Genomic DNA, 25,064 nt, shown 5'->3' with positions numbered 1-25,064 from the left:
GTGGCTTGAGTGATGTCACTGAAGCGCAGAGTTGGAGAAGATGAGGTAGCAGTGAATAAGGCCATGTCAGGAGTTGGGATTTTACTCTGAGGGCAAATGTGTCAATATTTTTTAAAAATTGAGCATAAGAATGACCTGAAGGCACATGGATGCATTGTGGTCACCATAGGAAGACTGTCTGTATTTATGGACATTTTTCCAGGTTGAACACCTCAGTATGACCACCATCATTTTGGTGAATGTATCACTGCCTAGTATCTGGTCCTTGGGTTTGAAGAACAACATTTGATTGTTTGATCACATCAAATGACAATGCATCTCTTTAAGGCTAAACATACGTTAATCAAGGACTTAGGGATCTATGTATTAATATAACTAGAAAATCCATATACTAATCTCCAATAAGAAATTATCAGAATCCAAAACCCTCAAAGTCCACTTGCTACCACCACTGGCAATTATCGCTACTTTGTTAATGAATCTGGAATAGCAGAAGACCATTGGCTAAAACTCTCTTCCCTGTGAACAGTGCTTAGATGAGCACGAGCCAAGCTGGCTCGCAACACTCTGTCATGGCCATTGTTCCATGATTAGCTTACCTGCTGTCTTGGTTCATTTCATGCTACTATAATGAAATATTACTGATACCTGCTGTCTCTGTTTTGTGCTGCTATAGTAAAATAGCACAGACTGGGTAATTTACAAACAATAAAATTTTATTTGGCTCGTGATTTTGGAGGCTGGCAAGTCCAAGATCAGATCTTCATCTACTAAGGGCCTTCTTGCTGTGTCAAAACATGGCAGGAGGAAGCACATGACAAAAGAAAGAACAAGAGGAAGCCAAACTTACTTTTATAACAAATTCACTCCTATGGTAACAGCATTATTCTATTCATAAGGGGAGAGGCCTTATGACTTAATCACCTTTTAAAGGTTTCACCTCTTGACACTATTGCATTGGGAGTTAAGTTTTCAACACATGAACTTGGAAGGACACATTAAAATCATAGCACCTGCCTTCTAAGAGAGTCTTTCATTAGATCTCATATATTCAATCAGATGATTGTGAAGTTTGCTGGCCTGGGAGCCATTCCACTTCCTTCCAATGACTTTGCATATCTCTTCTCAGGTTACATATTGATTTTTTTAATGTAACTCCAATTTCATTCATGTCTAGATTCTTGGGGGTTCAGCTTCCTGTAGCCACCGAAAACTGTCAGCAGCTGGAATAAGAAAAATGTAGAGCTAAATCAAATAATGTATTAAGTGAGTGTTGACATTCCTGACTATCAGAGAACAGGCACACTCACTAATTGTAAGTTAAGTCATCTCTGAAAGTATTTGACAGATTGACTTCCTTCCTTCCTGTGGTATCTATTTCTCTCAGACTTTGATTGTCTTAGTCCTGCCCCAACTATTTTGTTATGTGGACTACAGTCAGTGGGTTTGCCATAACCCATCCTAGACCCGCAAGTACATATTAGCTCAGGGAAGTCATTTCTGATGGATATTCTTCCTTTAAAAAAAGCAGTGCCCTCATTCTGATCTTTTATCACCTAGAAGCTCCTGAGAGGCTCATTGCCTTCTTCATATTCTAAATATATTCTGACCTCAAGACTCAAGATGTGGACCCACAGAATTTCAGACTGGGAACCACCCTATAAATTGTACAGCTGATCTCCCCAACTTTCAGATGTAGAATGGAAAGTCTGAAAGACTGAGCAACTTGCCCGATTTTGAGACCTAATTCATGGCCACAGAGAGCTAATATCCAGGTCTTCTGATGCCCAGTTGAATTTCCATTCCATAAAATCTTGCCAACGTTACCTGTTCTCTCAGATCCTTGCCAGGTGACTGCATAATCAACATATTTGACAAAATCAATGTTGGGGCTGTTTGGCTAATAATGACTAGATATTACTTTCCTTAGATAACCTACTGGAAAGACTAATTCAGAAAACACGGTGAGTTAAAGTGACAATAGCTTGAGGCAGGATGTACCAGACATGTCAGACTCTTTTGTGTGAAGTGCCCTGACCTACAGCTCACGTTAAAGAGGTGGCACAATACAGACCTCATAAACCAGAACTGACTGAGTCAGCATGGGCATACAACCCAAGTCTGGTTAGGAACCGATGCTAAGGCCTGACATTAAAAAATGAGTAAATAAAATTCTCTTTCTTTGCAGGGCGTGGGGTGGCGGAGGGGGCGCGGTTTACAGTAATTTTATTGTTACAGAGAAAGCAGGCTGCAATAAGTCTACATAATTAGAGCAGATAGTGGTTCTTTCCAATGGGTGAAGCCTGAGCCCAGCTGGTAGCACACAAAGCCTAGAATATCCTCTTTCTTGGTACTTGCTTGTGTGCCTGACTCATGATGTGAGATGAGCGAACGCACAACCACATTCAACAAAGGGAGGAGGTCCAACTGGGCAGAGATGACATCCCAACAGGAGAAAATTACACAATCATTGAAGAGGATGCTGAGATAAAGTGCGGTTACTTACTCTCCATTATTCTTTGCCAAGGAGGGTGAGGGTATGGGATCAGCAGAAAGTTATGTTCTTTTTTTTTTTTCTTTTTTGAAATGGAGTTTCATTCTCATTGCCCAGGGTGGTGTGCAATAGCACAATCTGGGCTCACTGCACCCTATGCCTCCCCAGTTCAAGCGATTCTCCTGCCTCAGCCTCCCGAGTAGCTGGGATTATAGGCTCCCGCTACTATGCCTGGCTAATTTTTAGTAGAGACAGGGCTTCACCATGTTGGCCAGGCTAGTCTCAAACTTCTACCTCAAGTGACCCCCCCAAAGTGCTGGGATTACAGTCAAGAGCCACTGCGCTCAGCCTCTTTATCCTTAAATAAATCCCTATAGGATAGGGTTGTTGGTCAATCACACAGTAGAATGGGATAAAAATTTACATTGGTTAAAACGCTTTGTGCGTAAGGAAAAGAACAGCAATGACAAAGAAGAAAAGGGAGGCTTTTGGTTTTCTTAAATAAGGCAGGAATCTGCATGTTTTCCTTGCTGTAGTGGCAGCAGACTCATTGGTTTTCATAAACATAAATTTCTGCAATATGGTCTATTGATAAGGCTGCTCCATGATGGGAGGACGGACATGAAGCCAAATGTTCATGACACAACTAGGTCTTCTCTTAAACCCTCTAATGTGTGCTATTTCTCAAGAGGAACCCAACAGTGTATGACACATCAGTTAAAGTTTCTGAAATATTGCAATGGCATAATGGACAGATTTCATGGTGTGATGACTTTCTTGCACATGTAAACTCTTGGAGAAAAGTTGGATTAAAAGGACAGGAGAGAGTTTGGTTTAGAGCCACAACGTTCCAGACGCCAGCCACGGATGCCTCTGCTCTATGTCACTACATGTCCTTTTCTGAGAAACATTCAGTCGCTGAGTGTTACACACTGTAGTTGAAAGAAACAACCCACTCACCACCATCCACCCTCTTTCTTTCTGTGTGAAGCTCCCAATAGCAGAGGCTGAAGACAGAAAGGTTGTCTCTGTTTTCTTGCACCAGGGTCATTACTTGGTGACCTGGTGAACGGCATGGACAAGGTAGCCCACGTTGCTGGAGGTGACCCCTGCCACAGACATGCGGCCATCCTTTATCAGGTAGATGGAGGACTCCTTGGTCAGCCGCTCCACCTGCACAGGCTTTAGGCCTGTGAAACAAAACATGTCAATCTGGTCAGTGACGTGTGGCCAATTGTGGGTAGAACCCTCCTTCTTGAGGCTGGAGGCCAGCTGAGTCCGCATGCTAATGATGCGGTCGGCCTTGCAGTTAACTTCTTGCAACCATTGTTTTCGCAAATCTGGAGTGTTCAGAATGGTGGAAACAAACGGGTCCCATTGAGGGGAGGGTTGGAATACATGGAAGGATCAAGATCTTCAACTGTGACTCTACCCTCGTGGCTTCATCCGCGTCTTTGCAAACCGCAGTGAAGCTTGCCACACCCTCACTGTATAAGCCCATGTTCTTGGCGTATGATTGGCAGAGACAAACATTAACGCCCCCCTGTTCGATGAAGTGGCGCACAGCCCAGGCATCCTTGTAGCCATCGCCACTGGCAAAGCCTTGGTAGGCCATGTCGAAGAGCGCAAAGAGATTCTTTTTCTTCACGACTGTTGCTATTTCCTTCCACTGCTTGGGACCAGGGTCCATGCCCGTGGGATTATGGGTGCAGGTATGCAGAAGAAGAAGGCTTTGCTCCGGTATTTTTGAAACGTCCTCCACAGCGCCTGTGAAGTGAAAACCGCAAGTCTTGGAGTCATGACACTGATAACCTTGTCGCCACATGCCAGTATCCCCGAAGATGGCTGTGTGATGTCCCCAGGCCGGTTTGGGCAGAAAGATATCTCGGCTGAACTTAAGAAATCTTTGCAGGAAACTGGCAGTGGTCCTTAAGGCACCAGTTCCAGAAATGGTCTGCGCAGTGACAAACCGGCCACTTTTCAAGACTTAGCGGTTCTCGCCCAAGGCTACTTCTGCAGATGCCTTGCAAAATTCAGCCAGCGCCCCAATGAGGAAGCATTCCTTGTCCAAATTTTTGACCGCAATCTGGGCCTCCGCCTTGCGGACGCGAGGCAACACGTAAGGCTTTCAGTTGTGGTCCCGGTAGGCACTAACTGCCGGATTCATCTTTTTGCTATTGGTGTCCCTTTTAAAGGCTTCGGTGACTCGCAGAATCTGATCTGGTGGTCCCATCTCCACATGGGTCCACCAGGAGCTGGCTCTGGCAGGGGCCGCAGCGGCGAGCCCCGGTGGAAGGCGGCGGCGATCCCGGAGAGGACGCGCCTGGAGCGCAGAGGGGCCGTGGTGGACCGTAGGAGGGCAGTGGGCAGCCGCAGGACGGAGCGGAGGGCAAGCATAAATTCTCTTTTTTAAGGAATTTATAATGGGAAATGTGGAGAGAAGCAGAGTGAGCAGGGAGAGCTGAAACAGGAAATAAGTTACGGGAGAATTCCAGAGAGTTCATGAAAAGGTGAAGTTATGAAGAAGCGGAAACTAAGCTGAAGAAATCCAAGCTATTAGTAGGCAGTGGATTAAGTTAGATGTATGTTTATATACACATATATCTGTATATATACACATGAAAGAATGATTTATTTGATAATGATAACTAGAGAAGCAAATATGCAGAATTTTAATCTTTGTTTGTAGCCTGGGTGGAAAACCAGATTAGTTACCACTTACTCTGAGGTCCCTAGAGACGGTTGGGGATGTATCTAGTTACTAAACCCCATTCCCCTCTGAGTCCTGGCTGCCAGGCCACATGGCTGAATGGCTAACCCTTGATTCTCATGAGATTATCACAAGCGTATCATTTTAATGTGTCATTATATACATAACTCAGATAAATTTCTACTCACTTCTTGGAAAACAGCCTAATGAAAACACAGAGATACTACAACTCACTGCTATATGCAAATTGCCCTCATTGGCAAGTAATTGTTTTATTTATGTAATAGACTAGCCTTTTGAAAAAGCGCACTGATGATGGGCATGGTTTCTGGTTATCCCAGTCCATATTAAGGGACCTGACTTGAACAGATTTTATGTTTTGTCTGTGATGCCTATGTAAAGATATGATATTTTCAGGGGTTTTTTTTCTTTTTTCTTTTTTTTTTTTTTGAGACAGAGTCTCGCTCTGCTCCGGAATAGCTGGGACTACAGGCGCCCGCCACCTCGCCCGGCTAGTTTTTTGTATTTTTTAGTAGAGACGGGGTTTCACCGTGTTAGCCAGGATGGTCTCGATCTCCTGACCTCATGATCCGCCCGTCTCGGCCTCCCAAAGTGCTGGGATTACAGGCTTGAGCCACCGCGCCCGGCCTCAGGTATTTATTTTTAGGGATGAAAAGAAATCATTGTAAAGTGAGAAATAATGTAACATGATGAACATTTGTAATCATTTAAAATTATATTTGCAGTTGTTTTTACACTGTTTTATTGATAATACATATCGAAATGAGTAAAAAATTCAATGGGAGTCAATGCCATTGGTACCAAATAAGAAAGAACATTACTACATTTTCTAACTTGGCAACATATCAGAATTGTGATTATCTAAAAGTTTTGTTATTCAATCAATGGGTGTTTTTATTTTAATTAAATACCTGTTGTTCTCCAGAGATGAGATTATCCTATGAAAACAGTATTTATTGGAAATTTTTTACTGCTACCAAGTACAAATCTCTTACAAATCTTTCCCGCCATCCATACCCACATCCTTCACCCTGTGGGCTCTCAGCGTATATGTCCGTGCATACCTTATGGCAGCAGGGGATAAATGCAGCCAGAGGAAAAAAGAGCTAGCAATCCGAAATTATAGTTGTTATTTTAGCTGCATGCTGATAAAGTTGTAGATTATTCTCTCTTTTTTAAAAAATAAACTTTGACCTGAAACTCAAGAAAATTCTTGAAATCCAACTAGCTCTAATTGTTTCTAAATAAAAAGTATAGACTGACATAAACACTGAATGGCTTCTGGGCAATGTATCGTTGCAGGTTAAATACATTTTGCCCTGAAGGCTGCAGTTCATAGTCTATAGATAACAAGAGAAATGAAATTGGTGATCTCAGCTAGTCCAGAGTGGATATTAGCATATATCACCAAACTGTCTCCAAATGTGACCCTATTTGCACTATCAGACTCTGTGTCCTCAGGAAATTGTTGCTAGTGAGAGAAGGGGGGAAAAAAAGAAAAGAAGAGAGGGGCTGATACTGGTGGGAAGGGCATATTAATAAGACTGAAAAAGTAGAACATTTTCCTGATCTAATATTCTTTGCATTCTCTCCCTTCTTTAAGAACAAGGAAGAAGAAATAGCACCTCTTTTCTTAGCCTAAAGGGAGCATAAAGAACAGTGTCTTCTAGGAATGCTAGGACATTTCCATTTTTCTCTTTGGTGTTTTTATTATTTTGTGACTAGAGAGAAAAAAAAATTGCCAATACGACTTTTTTTTAAGTTTAAGAATCAGCACTCACCAATTATTGCCAAATTTAGCTCCTTGAAAGCGAAAAAAGAAAAAATTCAGCATAGGTATCGAAGAGGAGGCTAGATGGAGAAAGCTCTAATCCTTCAGGAGCCAAATGAATCTATGTTTCTGTACTATTAAGTATAGTAAAAAAGGCCAAAGTCATGGGCATTAGCCCCACAGGGGCCAGTTAGCTAGCCTCAAATTCAAGGCCATGGAATATATATCTAACTTTGCTGCTGGCAGTTAATTATATCAATGACTATCAGGAGGAATAAAAAAGTGTCTTCTCAGTGCCTACTTTAACATTGCCTAACACTTTCAGCTCGGCTGTGATAATTGCTAAAAAACTTAAAAAATGGAAACAATTTTAAAATCCTATTAACTTTTAATGTAGACTTACATCCATGAGATGCTATACAAACATGGCATTTGTAAAATACAACTAGGCCTATCTTTTGTAGATAGAATTTTAGTATTTATTTATTCAAAGCTAAGACAAAATAGTATAACTTTTGCCTCACAGTTGCCTTTCCCTTCTAAATTATTCCATAGCCAAATATCAGTCATTAACTTTCCTGACTAAGTCATCCTTAGAACCAGGAAGAAGCACCCACAACTTACCTTTACCTTCAGCTCTAGTATAATTGTCATTGTTTGCATGTAGTAAGACATAAAATGAGTTTACAGTGTTAGAGAAAGGCTACGGTTTCAGGATTAAGCAAAGTTATCATCAACCATAACATGAGAAATTTATACCATTCACAGGAAAATGTTTAATGTAAATTTTTAAAATACAAATTCAAAATGGAAAACCAAGCTTTGCATACTGATAAGGTGATGGGTGGCAATACCAACTGTTGAATCAACTGAAATAAAGACAAACATGACTCAATATTACAATGTGTTAAGGCATAGCTTTCTGTTTCATCCATCACTATTTTTGTACAAATTTTAAAACAGTTTGCTAATTAGCAAATGCTGTCTTCATAACAGACTGTCAAAGTTTGTGAGGAAAAGGTATTTCTTTCCTCCTTTATTTTTTTCTCCTTTCATTTCTTCTTTCTCACCTTCCTTTCTTTGGTTCTCTCTCTTTCCCTTCTTCCTTTCCCTTCTTCCCCACCTCTTCCCTTTAATGTCTAAGTAAGGTCATATCTTCTGTCATGCCTACAGACTAAAGCAGGAAATTCTGGAAGACTCAGGGAGCCACTGCCATCTGACAGAGTCTTCCCAACTGCACTACATACAAGTCAGCAAGAAGAAGCCAGGATTATCTGAGCTTCCTTTTAAGGTTTGTATGAGAAAATAATAACTAAAATTTACTAAGGACTTACTCTATGCCAGCACTGTTTTAACTCTTTTACATAGAATACCCTATTTAATTCTTTAAAAATTTCATCTGGTATAGTTGGGGAAATCAAGGATCAAGAGAGCTACATTAGCTTGTCTGAAGTCTAGGTAGATAATAACTCGAGTCAGGATTAATTTCATTATACTATCTCCTTGTGACCAGGTTTGGGCACAAAGCTCTGAGTCACTCCTACAAAAATGCATCCATGCTGAGAAATCCAGAGAAAGGCTATATACCCCAGAGAAGTGATTTTCATCCTTGTTCCCCTACAGATTATTTCAGGCATGAGAAACCAACATAGTCAACACAACTAACTCCAGAAGACTACATGCTCCTATAAACAGATGTGTAATGACAGCACACTCAACATGGATAAATACACTTCAGAATTGGTTTGTAAGGTCCACCATCTGTCTGGTTTGTCCACTCTGAACTTATGAATCTTGATTACAATTGTCATTTGGGGTCCACCCAGTTTACACATCTATCTCAAATGATACCTGAAGGAGCTCTTTAGTCTTCTAGTTCCCTAGTTGTGCATGACTAAAGCTATAGTGTTTACTAAACTCTTCTTGAAGCTGAATGTCTAAGACTATGCAGTGGTTTCTTTTTAATGTTAAACACTATGAAAATCCAAGATTGATGGCGACATTGTAAGTGTGATAATAGTAGAAGAGATGTGCAAAAGATAGACGTAAAGGAAGAAGACAATATGGTAATCCACTGAAATTCTATTGCTTGTATATTCATAGCACTTCTTTCCTCCCCGTGGAAGTGGGAAGCAGGGTCATAATAATTAACTATGTTATACTTCATTATTAACACTCTCTTAAGGCATTAAAAAAAACTGGCAATATTATGTTTTCCTTATTTTAAACAATTATGTTAAAGGGTTAATCAACATTTCCTGTGAAAAGAACAATGATGTTTAGCCAAATGCTTTTTAAAAAGCAGACAACAAGAAATAGCTTCAATAATTCATATTAATTCAAGTCCTATGGTTAATGAGGCAAATGGAGTGCTCTCAGAGGGGATAAAAGCACATAGCAGCAGCATCAAGAATCTTCAAACCACTGCTGGCAAAGGATACTGTAAGTCCAAAATACCCCCTAACCACCTACTATTCATACTTTACACTCGGGATAAACTTAATATCATTCTAGTTTTGCAGATGGTAAGCTAAAACAGTGCCTATACAATTAGAACACAGGCAAGCAACTGCTTATACTCTTCTTCGTTTTTATGGTTCTTAGCCATCATGATGCCATCCAAGTTGTCTGAAGTTTTCACTACATTAAACATACACTCATTTGATCAGGCACAAAAAAGAGTGAGACTGTGACCATCTCTGCACGGTCCAGCAATTAAACTGTTGTAAGGCTAAAAATATATCAAAGTTGAAGATCAGATCATGGACTGGATTACCAAATGGAATGATGAATAGTCAGTCCGAATTGTTTAGAAAGATGATTGATTCATCAGAGATAAACCTGGTAAGGTGTAAGTACATGTTCATTTTACTAACATTTATTAGGCAACAACTATAAACTGTCTGTACTGCACCAGGCACTAGAGATAGGATAAAGAAGAAGACTTCCCCTGTGGGTTCTAAAATTCTCCTGGGGCTGACAGAGACCACTGCTATTCAGTTTGATTTCATGTAATAATGCAGGCTTCTCTGGGAACTCAGTACTCTGAGGAAAGTAACAAGAGTAAAGAAAGGGAATTCAGCTTTATAAAGAGGAGTTCTTTGTGAGCTGAGTTCTAATGAATGAGTGGGAAAGAAGGTGAAGTTGCACCTATTGCACCAATGATTCATTGATTCATTGATTCATTGATTCACCAGCAATGTACTAAACCTCTATTTAGTACCGAGCTCGTCATAGGGTTTTAGGAGTATAATGATAATCAAGGCATGGTTCCTGCCCTCAGGTTGCTTATAATCTGGTAAGCACTGAAACCCAGAGTACATAAAGAGATCCCCTCTTCCTCACCTCAGAAAAAAATACACACATGTGTGCACACACACATATGAAAAAGCATGCTGAATTAAAGGAAAGGTACATAATTTGATGTGGCTGGAGCAGAAGGCACATGAAAGAATGTGAATACCTAATCCCATCTCCTCTTCTTTCCTAGTGCTCATTCCTTAATATGGTTTGGCTCTGTGTGCCCACCCAAATATCATGTTGAATTGGAATCCCTAATGTTGGAGGAGGGGGCTAATGGGAGGTGATTGAATCATGGGGGCAGATTTCCTCCCTGTTGTTCTCGTGATAGTAAGTGAGCTCTCACGAGATCTGATCGTTTGAAAGTGTAGCACTTTCCCCTTCTCTCTCTCTCTCTCTCTCCTGCTCCCATGTAAAGATGTGCTTGCCTCCCCTTCACCTTCTGCCATAATTGTAAGGCCTCCCAGCTATGTTTCCTGTACAGCCTGCAGAACTGTGAATCCATTAAACCTCTTTTCTTCATAAATTACCCAGTCTCAGGTAGTTCTTTATAGCAGTGTGAGAACAAACTAATACATTCCTCCTCTTCATTCCCTACTGCTTCCTTCTGGTGTTAATTATTTTATATCTGAGTCAGTGCAACCACATCCAAACTGGCTTTTTTTCTCTCTCTCTCTTCAGCCTCACTAACTTCCAAAAATGCCATACAATTCTTACCTTAAAGTTCTCATTATTTTAGAATAAACTCCTCAGGAAGACATTCAAAGGCTTTGATGAACTTGCCCCTACTCATTTCACCCATTTCTCCTCCCCACCACATACACACTGCCCTTTCTTGTACCTAATGTTTTCTCTCTACCAAACACATTGGCCCAATGTTGTCTTCTTTCCCCAACCTCCAAGTTTTGCACCCTCTGCTTTCTGTATGTAGAATGTCCTTACCTTTTTCTGTATCTAGGGAATACATCTTCATCTTTGAAGACTCTCCTTTAGAAAGCCTCCATGCTCTCCCAGGCTGTGTAGATGCTCCCTCCTATGCACTCCCACAAATCCATGTGGTTACAGCAAGTATAGGAAAGTTTATGCTATATTATTTTCACTGTTCTGTTGTCTGTGTCCTTTACTGGACCTAGAGCCCCCAGAAAATAAGGAATGAATTTTTTGTTGTTATTGTTACAGCGGCATCAGTATCTTGTTTGTACCCTGTCTGACAAACAGTAACTGTTCAAAACATATTTGCTTAATTCATTCATTAATTGTTGATCCTAACGTTTAAAGTATTCTAGATAACATGCTAAAATTATATTCTCTATACCAGTGTTCAGTCAAGAAAAAGTAGTCTTTATTCCTTAAAGGGTCAAATAGGAAATATTTTAAACTTGCTCTCTGTTACAACTATTCAACCTTGCCATGGTACACAAAAGCAGCCATAGGTATACGCAGATGAATTGGCATGGCCCAGGGTCAGGAAAATTGTATTTACAAAAATAGATGGCCAGTATGAATGCTGTAGTGTGATGACCTCAGCTCTATACCATAGGTCACAATCTCACATCCCACAGGTTAGAGCTGCTCTACGAATGCATTTTCATTTTGGCTGTAGAGAGACAATTCTTTATGGGTCTCTCAGGTTTCTGTGTATCTTACAAGCAGAAGTACTGACTACCTTTGTTTTTCCATACCGTCTTTACAGAGATGTTTGTGTAGCGAACAGACCTGGAAAATAGTGCCTCCTTCCAGAGTAGATGGTAGGCAGACTTACTGCCCATTACAAAATATTCAGGTCCCAAAACTCAGGGTAATTCTCCTGTACTACAAACCACTGTGTGTATAGCTCTCGCTGTCTCCCGATCCCCTTCACGTCCCTGTTGGAATCGGGTTCAGGGAATGAAGGCACATGTTGACAGTGGCTACTGTTATTGCCATGAGTAATAAAGTTCTTTATCTTTCATGTCTTCTGCCAACACCCATGAAACTACAACAGGCCAAGTTTTTAGCTTGCAATTAGCATAAAATGTCAGCTGCTTCAGCGTTCTTGACAGTTTTTCTTACATCGTACTTTAAATAATTTGAGCTAATCATTTAAAATTAAGAGATTTTACTCAAAAAAAAATTAAATGTTACCTTCTCTCGAAAAACTAAAATATTTGGCAACGTTGGACATGCGTTTTTATATGGCAACAAATGACAAGGACTGAGTGGGAGCTGCCTCTGGGATCCCCCACCTCTGGACTGTTTCCTGCCCAGTCATTGTTTCACTGATTTATATTCCTTGTCTGGCTTCTAAGGGCATTTGAGTTTGTGACCCTGCTTGAAGCAATAAGGTGTCAGCAAATGTATTTAGGCATGGAATTAGGTTAGATTTGTGCTTTAGAAAGATAGCTTCACAGAGTCATTGACAATATGAAGATGAATTACAGTGACAGAAATCTAGAATAAAATGTTGGAGTATAAAAAAACATGTGAAGAGGGCTCAACTAATATAACAGCAGGTAGAGTAGATAAATAGGAAATGATTCCATGAAATTGTCAGAACTTGGTGCCATATTGGGATATCTTGGGAGAGAGAAGGACACTGAATTATGTAAGGGTTTTTAGTTTGGATGATCTGTTGGATAGTGATGCCAATAGTTGAAAGTAAAATCGGGAGGAACTTGATGAAATTTTGATGGAGTAAGAGAAGTTTACAGGGAGGGCTAAGAACCTGACAAGCTGAAGGAGCCTAAAGGATATTCAGTTAGACACGTTAATCGCAGTGCTGTCTAGCTCTGGAGCAGGTTGTCCATGGATTAACCTCAGGGAGTCCATATAGCTTGAGACCCAGAATATAAAACCTTATATGCTTATTGAATAGGCTTTTTTTTTTTATTCTTCTGGAAAGTGTTGCTGCCTCTAATTAGACTTTCAAAGGGACCTGTGGTAACTCTGCAGAAAAAAGTTTGGAGTTTTAGATGTGAGAGTTATCCACAAAATAGTTGAGATTGTCCTCTGGGATGTGTCCATAGTAAGAATATAAAGGAAGCAGACTAAGAAAAAGTCACAAGAAAAATAAATACAAAATAATTTGTTGAGACAGAAACAGAAGTTTCAAGAAAGAATGTTAAGACTTCAGAGAAATCCATACGATGCAGGCCTGGAAAGAAGCCATTAAATTTAGCGACTGGTAACCTATAGCAAGCATGGAAACCAGGCTTTGGTGGGATTTTTTTGTTTATTTTTTAAAAAGGAAGATTAGAAAGTAGAGGCAGCATAAGAAAGCTATTTTTATGGGTTGTCTGAGGATTAGGTTGAAAGGTTAAGTTTTAAACATGTTTGTGGGGATTATTTAGGGGATAAAAGAACTTGAATATATTTGTAATTAAAAGGGAGACAACTAAGGAGAAAGGTAATTGAAGATGTTCTAACAAGGACAAAGAATATTAATGTGTGAGTCCTCCAAGCATCTTTAAATTCCCCTACCTATTAAGGAAATTCTGACATTTTTACTTCTCCCCACCCCATGCCCCACATTCTAATCTCCCGGCTAGTTTTACCAGACATATTAGGGTATTGGGGGTTGGGGAAAAATCAGCTAAGAGATTGGGAGACTTGTATCAGAAAGGGTAGTTTACTGAAATGAGAACATAGAACAAATTAAAAGGAAACAGAAAACTAGAAAAGGAAAAAAGTCCCTCCTAAAGGCAACTTATATCAGAAAACTGAAAGTTTTGAAGTAGGAAAAAGGGGTTTCAAAGCATCTAGGCATGGGAGAAAGTGGTAAAGCAAGAGAAATTACAAAAAATGGATATAAAGTGGTACTGTGAATTTTGAACAGGATCTCCTTTTGTGCTCTTCAAGAGCTGAAATTAAAGATTTGGGTGACATTTTACTAACATTGTTTGCTGGACTGTGTTTCTTTGAATATCACACAATATTTAGGCTGGGCCATTTGGGGTTGTAGTGTTTATTTGAGTTACAAAAAAGTGAGACGGTTATAGGTCAGAGCAATGCCAGAACCTCTCCAAATCCCAGGGCAGGACAGCAGCAGTGCTTAGACTGACAGTGACAAAGGGGAGGCAAGCCCCATAATTGCGGCTTAGTCCAGGAGGGCTTTTGGTTTCTCCCAGGAATGAATTCAAGGGTGAGCCGGAAGTGTTAGACGGCACCTTTGATTGAAGCAGCAGTGTAGAGCAGCTGCATACAGCAGCACCAGAGGTACTGCACCTTGCAGAGCAGGGCTACCCCATAGGCAGTGTGCCCAGAGTGGCAGCTCTGAGGCAGTTATGCAGTCATATTTACACTTTTAAATACATGCAAATTAAGGGGTAAATTATGCAGAAATATCTAGAAAAAGGGTGGTAACTTCCAGGTCGTTGGGTCATTGTCATGGAAAGGGGTGGTAACTTCCAGGTGTTACCATGGCAATGATAAACTGACCTGGCACACCCTTGGACATGTCTTATGGAAAACTGCTACCACCCTATCCCTATTTCAACTATCCCTCCTTTTTGTCTGGGGTCCAAGCCCCACCTCCAGAATTAAGTCCTGCCTCCTGTCTAAACAGGATGTACAATTATGAAGCCAATAGTAGAGAAGAGATAGAGTGGTGAACAGAAAATGATCATGTCCTTTAGCCTTCATCCTAACAACAAAGGCAGTTAAAAGGAAAGAAAGACAACAGAATGACTGTCTTCTTTGTGCTTTGATTAGATTTTTACTGATTACCACCTCTGCCACCTCCTGCCCAAGCCTGGGGTAAGAGAACAAATACTGGAAATAAAACAAAAGAAAAGAAAAAATAACATCTATGAGTGAAGCAAAGCTAAGAATGAGGGAAAAAGTAGAAAAAAATGCTATTTGACCACGAGTTCTGTCTTATTTTCCTTCCCTTGAAATCATCCGTATTTCCATTGCTTGTCCAGCCCAAACTATTGTGGGGAATAACAATAAAAGAAGAAACAAAAAGGGGTTGGGGGGGGGAAGATAAACCACATCCCATAAAAACTCCTATTTTAACTTCTTCCCTTTCCTTCTTCATTCTTACTTAACACCATCCACTTAAACCTCACCCTGCACCTTCCACCCTCAGAGATTCTATTTGACTTGTCATTCATATTCTACTCCTAATGCCATACTGCTCTACCTCAAAATCCTAGAACCAACACCAGTGGTTTGAAGCTGAAGAAATCCCGTCGTCCTCCAGCCATCATGTAGGAAGAGTTCCAGAATCTATGACTAGGATTGAAAGTGGCAAGACATGCTTCTATACCCTGAATTTGAAGTACTAAGTTTCTGTTCCCATAGTCACATGGTTTTTGCCTTAAATTCTTTCCAAGTTCTAAACAAGCAATTTATATATGTTTAGACAAGACAATGCTTAGTGTAACATATGTGGGAGGGGGAGGAGCAAGAGAGGAGGGTGCTGTTTCTATTTGGAAGGATTCAGCTTGTTTTCTAACCATTTAGTAAAACATTTTCTTTGTTTGACTTCAGTGTTTTTTGATATGTACTTAAAATTCAGCATTAGCAAAGTGCCAGTGTAAACTGGTTTATTTTTCTCTTTGTAATTTATCAGCCACTGTTTTTAGTTGCATGAGGCCTTAGGGGCTATGTTGAAGTACCTACTTTTCATTATGTTTTAATTTATATGAATACTATGCAAAATTGAGTGATACTGTCTCAATAAATGGTAAATGGTAAACTAAAAATTTGTGAGTTAAAACTTCATCAAAAAAATATCTTTGAGGTGAATTTAAGCAAAGAGTATAATCCCACACAATTGCAACTATTTATTAGAGACTTGGGGAGTTAATTTCAAACTGGATTAAGAGCCATAAATTTGTAGTTTGGATCCAGGTCAGCCGAAATGTCTGAAAAATTTGCTAACTTAATGGAATGACTCTATACAAATTGATCAGTTTATTTTTTGTCCTGGCAGAAATCTCTTCATAATCAAACAGAAAAGTTAAGAAGCCAAATTCACAAAATATTTGCCATCATTTGTCTTTGTGTTTCTGATTATTTTTGTACCTTGGAATTCATTTGTCTTCGACAATCATATAAAATAAACAGTAAAACATGTTTTTTATTTGTTCAGATTTGAGCTGTAGACATTCCTTCTCAGTAATATTAAATAAGTTATTTAATTCACTTGTTTAAATATTGATAAAGTTTATTATTTGTACTCCAGATTTTTCCACAACCTAGAATAATTTAGATAATTAATAGAATTTTTGATACATTTTAGAATAATTTAAATTAATATTTAATTCACAGTTCTGTTTGATATCATATAAAGTAATGATAAATATGAGTATTTGGGCAACCAGTAATTCTTTAATAGCATTATCTTATGGAGATAAAAATGTTTAAATATTAATTAATTTGGTACTATTAGAACTGCATAGTTATTAGGCATTTCCAAATTTGGAAGAATTTTCATTACACAGTAACTGGATAATGAAGAAAGAAAACTAAATGCCCTCCTCTAGTCCTTATAGGGGACACATCAAATGAAATTTCCTAATAATCTAGGGATGTTTCATAATTGACTACTTAGTAGTCATCCAGAAATAGCAAATATAAGCCTTCATTATTGACTAGGGTTTTCAGAGTACATCCACTTCTGTCTCTACACCAAATAGGTTTTCATTACTCAAGTAACATATGGCAGTAAATGAACCAAAAGAAGAACATGTTGCATTATTTTTCTACATTAAGTGCTGACATTATCTTTGCCACACTGTGTGTGCGGTTTTACGTAATGAGAATCTGTTCAGAGACAGTTGTGAGGTATACATTCTGTTCTAGCTTTTACCTTTTTGAAGGAGCCCATTTTCAAAGTAGCTTACAGTTTGTGAATTATGCCCAATTTAATTATCATTCAGTGCTTTAGAAATCTACTCCTAAATGGCTGCTATTAACATAAACAAGTCAATTTACATGTCACAGGGAAGTTCAGGTTAAAAGAAAATGTATAATGTATATCTGTATATTTGTGATTTACTCTAAGTACATTTTCTTTCTTTCTTTCTTTGTTTCTTTCTTTCTTTCTTTCTTTCTTTCTTTCTTTTTTCTTTCTTTCTTTATCTCTCTCTCTCTCTCTCCTTCCTTCTTTCTTTCTTTTTTGTTTTATTCGAGATGCAGTCTCACTCTGTTGCCAGGCTGGCAGTGGCTGCCATCTTGGCTCACTGCAACCTCTGCCTCCCAGGTTCAAGTGATTCTCCTGTCTCAGCCTCCCGAGCAGCTGGGACTACAGGTGCACACCACCACACCCAGCTAATTTTTTTTTTTTTTTGTATTTTTAGTAGAGACAGGGTTTCACGATTTTGGCCAGGATGGTCTCGATCTCTTGACCTTGTGATCCACCTGCCTTGGCCTCCCAAAGTGTTGGGATTACAGGCATGAGCCACCATGCCCGGCCTCTAAGTACATTTTCATTGAACAAAAAGAACGATGAATAGATGCACTGATTTTTCTCCCTATCAATTTTGCCCTTAAAATAGTAATATTTAATAGATAATGATGACCTTCACAATCAGTCACATATATTTATTGAGCACTACTATGTGTAAACATCATCCTGGGCAAGGGCCTTCTAAGTCTCTGCTTTGGCAAAAATGACTCTAAGTTAATTTTGCCCTAAATCTTTGAAGTAACAACTGTAGAGGTTTAGCGGGGAGTAAGCACCACCATCAAAGGACAGGACTGTCTGGCACACAAAATAAGTATCTTTTCCATTTTGAAATGAAACTTTACAAAATGAAATGAAACCTTAAATGTAATGTAATATAAATATCTAAAAATAAGTTCTAATTAAAAGAGTTGAAACTGCTTGAAATGTGTCCCTGAATGGATCAAGCTAGCAAGAAGATAGGCAAGAATACTACTACGAAGCTGAAGAAGAAAACAAATGAATTGAAACCTGACTTTAGAATCATTTACCCATTTCTCCTTCAACCTTTTAAAATTAGGAAATTTCACCAAGCTCAGGGAAAAAAAATGCGGAAGAGAACTATAAGTATATTTTTTACAATGGTCAATAAGCATCACAAAAAACATTAAATGAAATTTGATGAGTGACTCAATTTCAGCATAAAAGATGTGTGGTTATTCAGTTGTAATGTCTTTTTCCTGGGATTACATGAGAGTAAAGTTTACACCTTCAGGGAATTTAAATTTAGTTGTATGGAAGGAGAACATGTGAAACATAAAGAAACATTTCCAAAAGAGGCTGTAGCATGATCTCCTTTTACGGCGGTCTCCTGGGAGCAGCCCTTTGGTTTTGGCTGTCTACAAAGCAGCCTCATAAATTAAAATATAAAACATTCATTCAAGCTAAAATTAGGGGCTCCTTGTCTGATTCCAAATTACTTCAGTGGTTATATTTTCTGGTTTTGTTATTAATACATGGACATGTCTCTTATTCTATTGAAAAGTACAGGAATGGTTTCACTTGGTGGCTTTCAAAATCTGAGAACCTTCATATGCAAAAAAAAAAAATGAAGCTGATTATGACATAAACTTATAATTATCACTTAAGGAAAAATATAAAAAGACAGGATTTACATCGGTTGGAAACCTGGCAACATTAGTGGGGACATGACATCTTATTCATTCATTCATTCAATTATTCATTCTTTCAACAGATACTTATTGTATGTTTGCTAAGGGTCAGAAATATAGCCATGAACAAATTCCTTCAAGGGGTCTAGCTTAAATTCTATGGCAATACGATGGAGAGCAAAATAAAGATTTTTCTCTGCCTCTGAAGAGAGTGCAGAATCTGATCATTACAATAACAGCAAAAAGCAGGAGGAAGAATATGAGGCAAAGAAGGAAATGGGAAGGATTAATTAATCTTTGGATAGCAAGGTTGGGAATAGCTGTTGTTATAATGAGAACCTCCCTTTTTCCAGTTTATTTGTTTTCTGTCAGGTATCTCAGCCAAATATTTTATATTTTCCAACTATTGTAGTTACACTTTGCTTCATTTTGGGCACAGTTTTTAATGGCATAATCTTTAATTATTTTCTTTAAACAAAGGCACCTGCTAAAAGATTAAGCTGAAAGTACAGTCTTAAGATAGAAGAAAAGGAAACACTCAATTTGGAAAAAAGAAAACTTCTCTGGCAGCAGTGTAATCTTAAAAAAATAATTAATTGTTCACAAATATCTAAAGTTTTAACATACTTATGAAACTATCCCCTGGAATTTAGCTTCCTTGAAATTCTAAGACTGTCCTTTAAAATGATCAGAAATGACTCACCAAACTCTTTCATCTCCTTGTACCTTTAACATTTATTATTAAAAATCCCTTTTAAACTTGACGGATTTGTTTTAAAAAACTGCATTACTAAACTAAGGGCCAGAGTGGAAGGCATTTCTCTGGTAGCCTTAAAAAGAATGCAGTGCTATCGTGTTCGTAGTTTAATCTGCCAGGATTCCATAGCCAAGAAAAGATGGGTGTCAGATCTCTACACATAATCTTCAGAACATCCGGAACTGAGAAATGGAGCTTGAGCAAATGAAAACAAGATAAAACTAAAGCAAGCCTGCCTTTAACTTTATAAGAAAGTGAATCAAATGATGTAGAGAGAAAGAAAAAAAACCTCTTATGGGTTTCAGAATTTGGACTGAGACATGACAACTCTGTTTCCTGCCTCTTTGTTCGGTGCAGATATTGGTAATGGCACCCATTGAAATGAGAAGAAGGAATGAAGGCATGCCAGAGAAACTTTTTTCCCCCCAAATCTGATTGAAACACTAACAGGAGCCATAGTTCTACAAAAAAAGAGGGAAACAAATGGGGACAAAACACCCACAGATGCAACTGAAGCTCCCCACACAGTGCTGGTAAAATGTTCTAGATCTGATACCTCAAAACTTATCTAAAAAGAAGAGAGGAGCTGCCTGAAAAATTAAATATTCTTTATAGAGAAAACGATAAGGAAAGGAATACCTGTCACTTCATCCTACTTGATTAAATTGCAAATAGCTATTCGAAATGAATAATTTTATGCATTTACACACCTGGTGAAACATGTAAATTTTGCATCAGCATAATGAAAACAAATGCAAATGCTGTTGTTGTACCTATGTTAAAGAAAATACTTAAACGGGAGAGATTGTATGTCAAAACTGTAGGCTCCCATAAAATTCCCCAATTACTAACAGTAACTCAATTACTGTTCATGAAGTATCTGTCCTAAAAGGCTCCCTTTAAATACAAATTTTAAGAGGACATTTAGAAATATTATTGAGACATATTGCAACTCTGATCATTTTTCTAAAGGCCCTTTGTATCTTAGCATAACCCAAGTCATTCTTTATATCACCTGAGTCTCCTTTTTAAGTCAAAGATGGTTCTATATTCTAAAATTGCTGCTTCAACACTCGTCAATAGTATAACACCCAATTTGAAACAGAGATGAGCAGTTTATAGAGATTTTGGCTTGTTTCTTTTTTCCTTAGTTGGTGTATGAGCTACGCTACTTAATCTACTTAATTACTTGCTTCTAGGCTTTTCTAACATATCATTTGATCATGGAAAGCGGGTCTCCTATTAGAGCATAAAATAGCATATTTTTTCTTCAAGGGCTCAACCTATTTCTTCAAAAGAACGAGATGATTAGCCTCACATGCTCTGCCCTTCCACAGGGGTTACAGGACACTGGCATAAACTTCACCTGAGAAGAGATGTACCACCTCATTTTTCCTGGGAAGGCTAGCACTCTGTATCAGCCTTAGCTACATAAATCCACGTAGGAACATGGCCTGGATTGAGTTTTGGAGGGGTTGAGGAAGAAGAATCAGGAATAGCAATGTTTTCAACTTTTTGTTTCTTGGTATCACAATGGTAATAATTTTCTTCTCTCTGTGCTGCTATAAAAAATACAGCATCCTGGATAACTGAGCAAATGCATGTTTACTGGCAGATGATGGGTTCCAGGGAGAGATCCTAGGAAGTGCTCCCATTTAGGACAGGTTTCAGAATAACCACTATGACTATTTCAGCTCAGCCAAAAGTATTTTCTTATCCCATAATTTTGGATTTTAAAAAAAATATCTTAAATATGAGTGAAATAACGATAACTCAAAAGTACACTCAAAGTAGTGTTTCCTTTTATCTGAAAGTACATTGGAATCCTTCACAATGATATGATGGAAGATGAAAAAATTCACCCATTTTATGGATCATAGCCTAGAGCTTCTAACTTTTACTTATGTGATTACTTTGCTTTAAAGAATGTGACATTTGCAGCTGTATATTATTTTCCAATATCCAAAATCAGTCCTTTGGAGATATTCCATAAAATGTGATTATAAAGATTATTATCTAGACTAGAATTGGTAGAAATGCAGATTCCTGAGCCCCACACCGGAATTTCTGGGGGAGAGAAGTCCCAAGACTGTGCTACTTTAACACATTACCAAGGGAATTCTTACAACAGCACACAGAGTTTGAGAACCATGGCTTTAGAGGTGGCTAAATTACAGTAAAAATGGTTACAACCAGGACTATTAACAGGGGAAAAACAGTTATAGGTAAGGAAGCAGAGAAAATTGGCTAAATTTTCTCAAGAAAGTCTTTGGTCCACAACCTAGTTAAAACTCCCTTTTCTAAAAATTCAGAAAGCAATTAGAAAAACTTTGATTGCACTGAGACATAAAATATGAAATAAAATTTACAGAAATTGAAATATTTGTGTACACATAACTGAAGAGATTCTTTTCTCACCAAACTCTGCTTTCTCTTTTCACTTTACCATGATGCGGTGTGAGAATGTACGTCTTGATTTCAGATCATTGCTGTAATGAGCTTTTCGTTCCTTTTCCATTTGCTGCTGCTGCTTCCCTAGCTTGTTTTTACTTGATTAACACTACCCCATTTCCATGATTAAAAAGAACTATTATTTGTTCCATGAGTCTTCTGTTTCTCTCGATGCCTATCAATTTCTGTTTCTTATTTTTGGTTAAAAAAGGAAAAGCCTGTGAATAGTGGGATCTGATTTCAAGACTAGCCCTTGAGAAGAAATTTCCTAAAATGCCAAACATTTGATTCCAACAGCAAAGGATGAAGGTTCAGTGGTTCTCATCTTTCCCCTTCTGGTATAGGATTAAATATTTCTTTCTCTTCTAAGAAGACAAAACTTATTCTTAGATAAGAGCATCTAAGTTATTCCCTTTCTATAATCTATAACTTCTTCCTCTTTTAGCAGTGCCAATTAATAGCTGCTAAGCTTTAGAAATCTTTGTGGTTTGTCAGTGCTTTTCCATTATACAGATTTTGTAAAAGGTCTTATAGGACTTCTTGTTTGTGTCTCTTTTAACTTCCATACATTTTCTTTTCTTTTTCTTTTTATTTTTTCCTTTTATAGGCATTCAGCATTATCATTTTCATTCTCCTACCAAAGCAACCATTCCAATGCATTTGACATACATTATTTTGGTCTTAGGTGTTCCTGAAAATATTTGCTTTAGAACAGAAAACCAAATACCGCATGTTCTCACTTATAAATGGGAGCTAAACATTAGGTATTTGTGGACATAAAGATGACAATAGACATGGGGCACTACTAGAAGAGAGAGGGAGAGAAGGAGTTCAAGGTTGAAAAACTAACTACTGGATACTATGCTCACTTCGCGGGTGACAGGATCAGTTGTACCCCAAACCTCAGCATCATGCAACATACAAAGATTCAGGTAACAAAATGCCCCTGATTCTAAAATAAAAGTTTAAATTATTTCAAAAAATTAAAATGTGCATTGCTGTTTTGTGTGCATAAACTTTAAATGGCATTGTGTTATAGTTTACTGTTCTTATCTTTGCACTCAGCGTTATATTTTAAAGATTCACACATGTTTCTGGATATTCACCTATCTGGTTCCATTATTACCTATCTGGTTCCATTATTACTGAATGCTGCAGAGTACAGTGTGTAATACATGCTGCCAACCACACTAGATCTGTCCACTCCCCTAGAATTAGACACTTCGATTGCCTCCAATTCTCTGCCACCAGAAATAACACTAACATTAGCATCATTTAACAAATCCCCTTACACACCTCTCTGAGTATTTCTCTATGGTACATGCCTAGGAGCAGAATTGCTGGACTGTAGGTGAGTATATATTTGATTTGGCTAAGTATGACGGACAGCTTTCCAGAAAGGTTGCTCCAATTCACATGCACCTGTAGCACAGGAGACTTGCTATACATCCATATCCCTGCAACATTATATTTTATCCAGTTTTCTAATTTCATATTTTTGTCATATAAATACATAAACAGTATATAAAGAAAAGGGGACTATAATTAATCAACAGCTCTTACTGACTGTGACAAATGCTTTACCTTAAAGTAGATGGTGAAATTTCAAAGCAAATGATACATCAATTCAGTGTTCAGGGAGCATGCATTATAATGGATAAGAGAGACAGAAGTCAGTATATTCTAAAAGCTGTCGATAGCAGAATGAATACAGTTTTGGAGACGCACAAAGGTAAATCATATAGTCCAGACTAGTAGAATCAGGGCAAGTTTTCTGGAAAAAAAAGTGACCCTGAGGGATGAAAAAGTAAGTACACTTACTAGATTCTTGACTGAAAATGGCCATTTTCTGCTTGGAAAATTTATCCTCTTACACTGAAAATGCATTGCTGGTAATCACGCTTATAAACCTACATATACCATGAGTATCAAAGTTCCAAATCGCCTTGCATTTTATTTTATTGGTAATTATTTCTTTGAATTCTATTCTTTTCTTCAACATTTATTTTCGATGCAGAGGGTACATGCGCAGGTTTGTTTCCTGGGTATATTGTGCGATACTGATGTTTGGGGTAGGAATAATCCCGTCATTTGAGTACTCAGCATAGTACTCAATAGTTCGTTTTTCAACCCTCTTCACCTACCTCCCCTTCTGTTTGTCCCCAGTTTCCACTGTTGCCACCTTTGTGTCCTTGAAGACCCAATGTTTAGCTCCCACTTATAAGTGAGAAAACACAGTATTTGGTTTTCTGGTCCTGTATTAATCGGCTTTAAGATAATGGCTTCCAGTTGTATCCATGTTGCCACATTTCAAAAGATGAGTGGGGAGGTTTGTTATCCTGGATGTTATAGGACATGGTGTTAGGAATATTGGTATTAATTATCTTCATTTTATATTAAAGAAACAAAGCTTCACAAAAGTATATTGCCTAACTCCGTACAGCTGGTACGTATTTGGCACAATCAGAATTTTAACAAATGTTTGTTTGACCTCAAAGTTTATGCCTGTTTGTTGCTATTACACTGGCTTTAAAAAGGCAATAAATATATATACAGTAAAAATTGATATAAGAATTTTCCATGAGTTGGCTGAATTCTGTTTCAGTGGTTTAGGAGACTATTACTAAGGACCGAGAACAATCTGGTTTTCTGTTTTAATGATGATTTTCACGTTTGCCCTAAAAATCAGAAATAGTTTTCTTTAAAATGCTGATATGTACCCATGGAATTTTTGAGACTACTTGGGTCTTGGAAAAGAAGCCTCTATGCAAAATACTAACACATACTTCCAACAGGAAACTTGTTTCCATTAATAGTCATATAGGTCCCATTCATGCAAGGCCTCTGAACTGTGGAGACAATCATAGCTTGCAAAAGGCAACTTTACATAATATAACCTCTAAATATAACGAAATGTTAATTAAACATTTTGTCAATTTTGTCAATATCCTTGCAAAGAATTTTAGAGATTAACATATTTCTGTTTGTTAGTCCAGGTCTTACAATTAATAAGTAA

General features: G+C 38.2%; 1 long non-coding RNA gene and 1 pseudogene across 2 annotated transcripts in view; both read right to left on the bottom strand.

Moving 5' to 3' along the window:
- Window positions 1–730: 730 nt before the first annotated feature.
- The window catches only part of LOC103875644, a 49,267-nt gene continuing 24,933 nt past the window's right edge, over window positions 731–25,064 (bottom strand). For both annotated transcript variants that reach the window (XR_001892524.3, XR_002515568.2), the window contains exons 2-3: window positions 11,239–11,425; window positions 731–1,223 (exon numbers count right to left, since the gene is read on the bottom strand). This is a non-coding gene — a long non-coding RNA (uncharacterized LOC103875644). The remainder of the gene's footprint in view (window positions 1,224–11,238; window positions 11,426–25,064) is intronic.
- Window positions 2,751–4,978, bottom strand: LOC101024604 (annotated as a pseudogene).

The sequence above is a fragment of the Papio anubis genome, chromosome 9, assembly GCF_008728515.1.
Source record: "Papio anubis isolate 15944 chromosome 9, Panubis1.0, whole genome shotgun sequence".
NCBI lineage: Eukaryota > Metazoa > Chordata > Mammalia > Primates > Cercopithecidae > Papio > Papio anubis.
The sequence above is the reverse complement of the archived record's forward strand: the minus strand, read 5'-3'. Positions and strand labels throughout refer to the sequence as shown.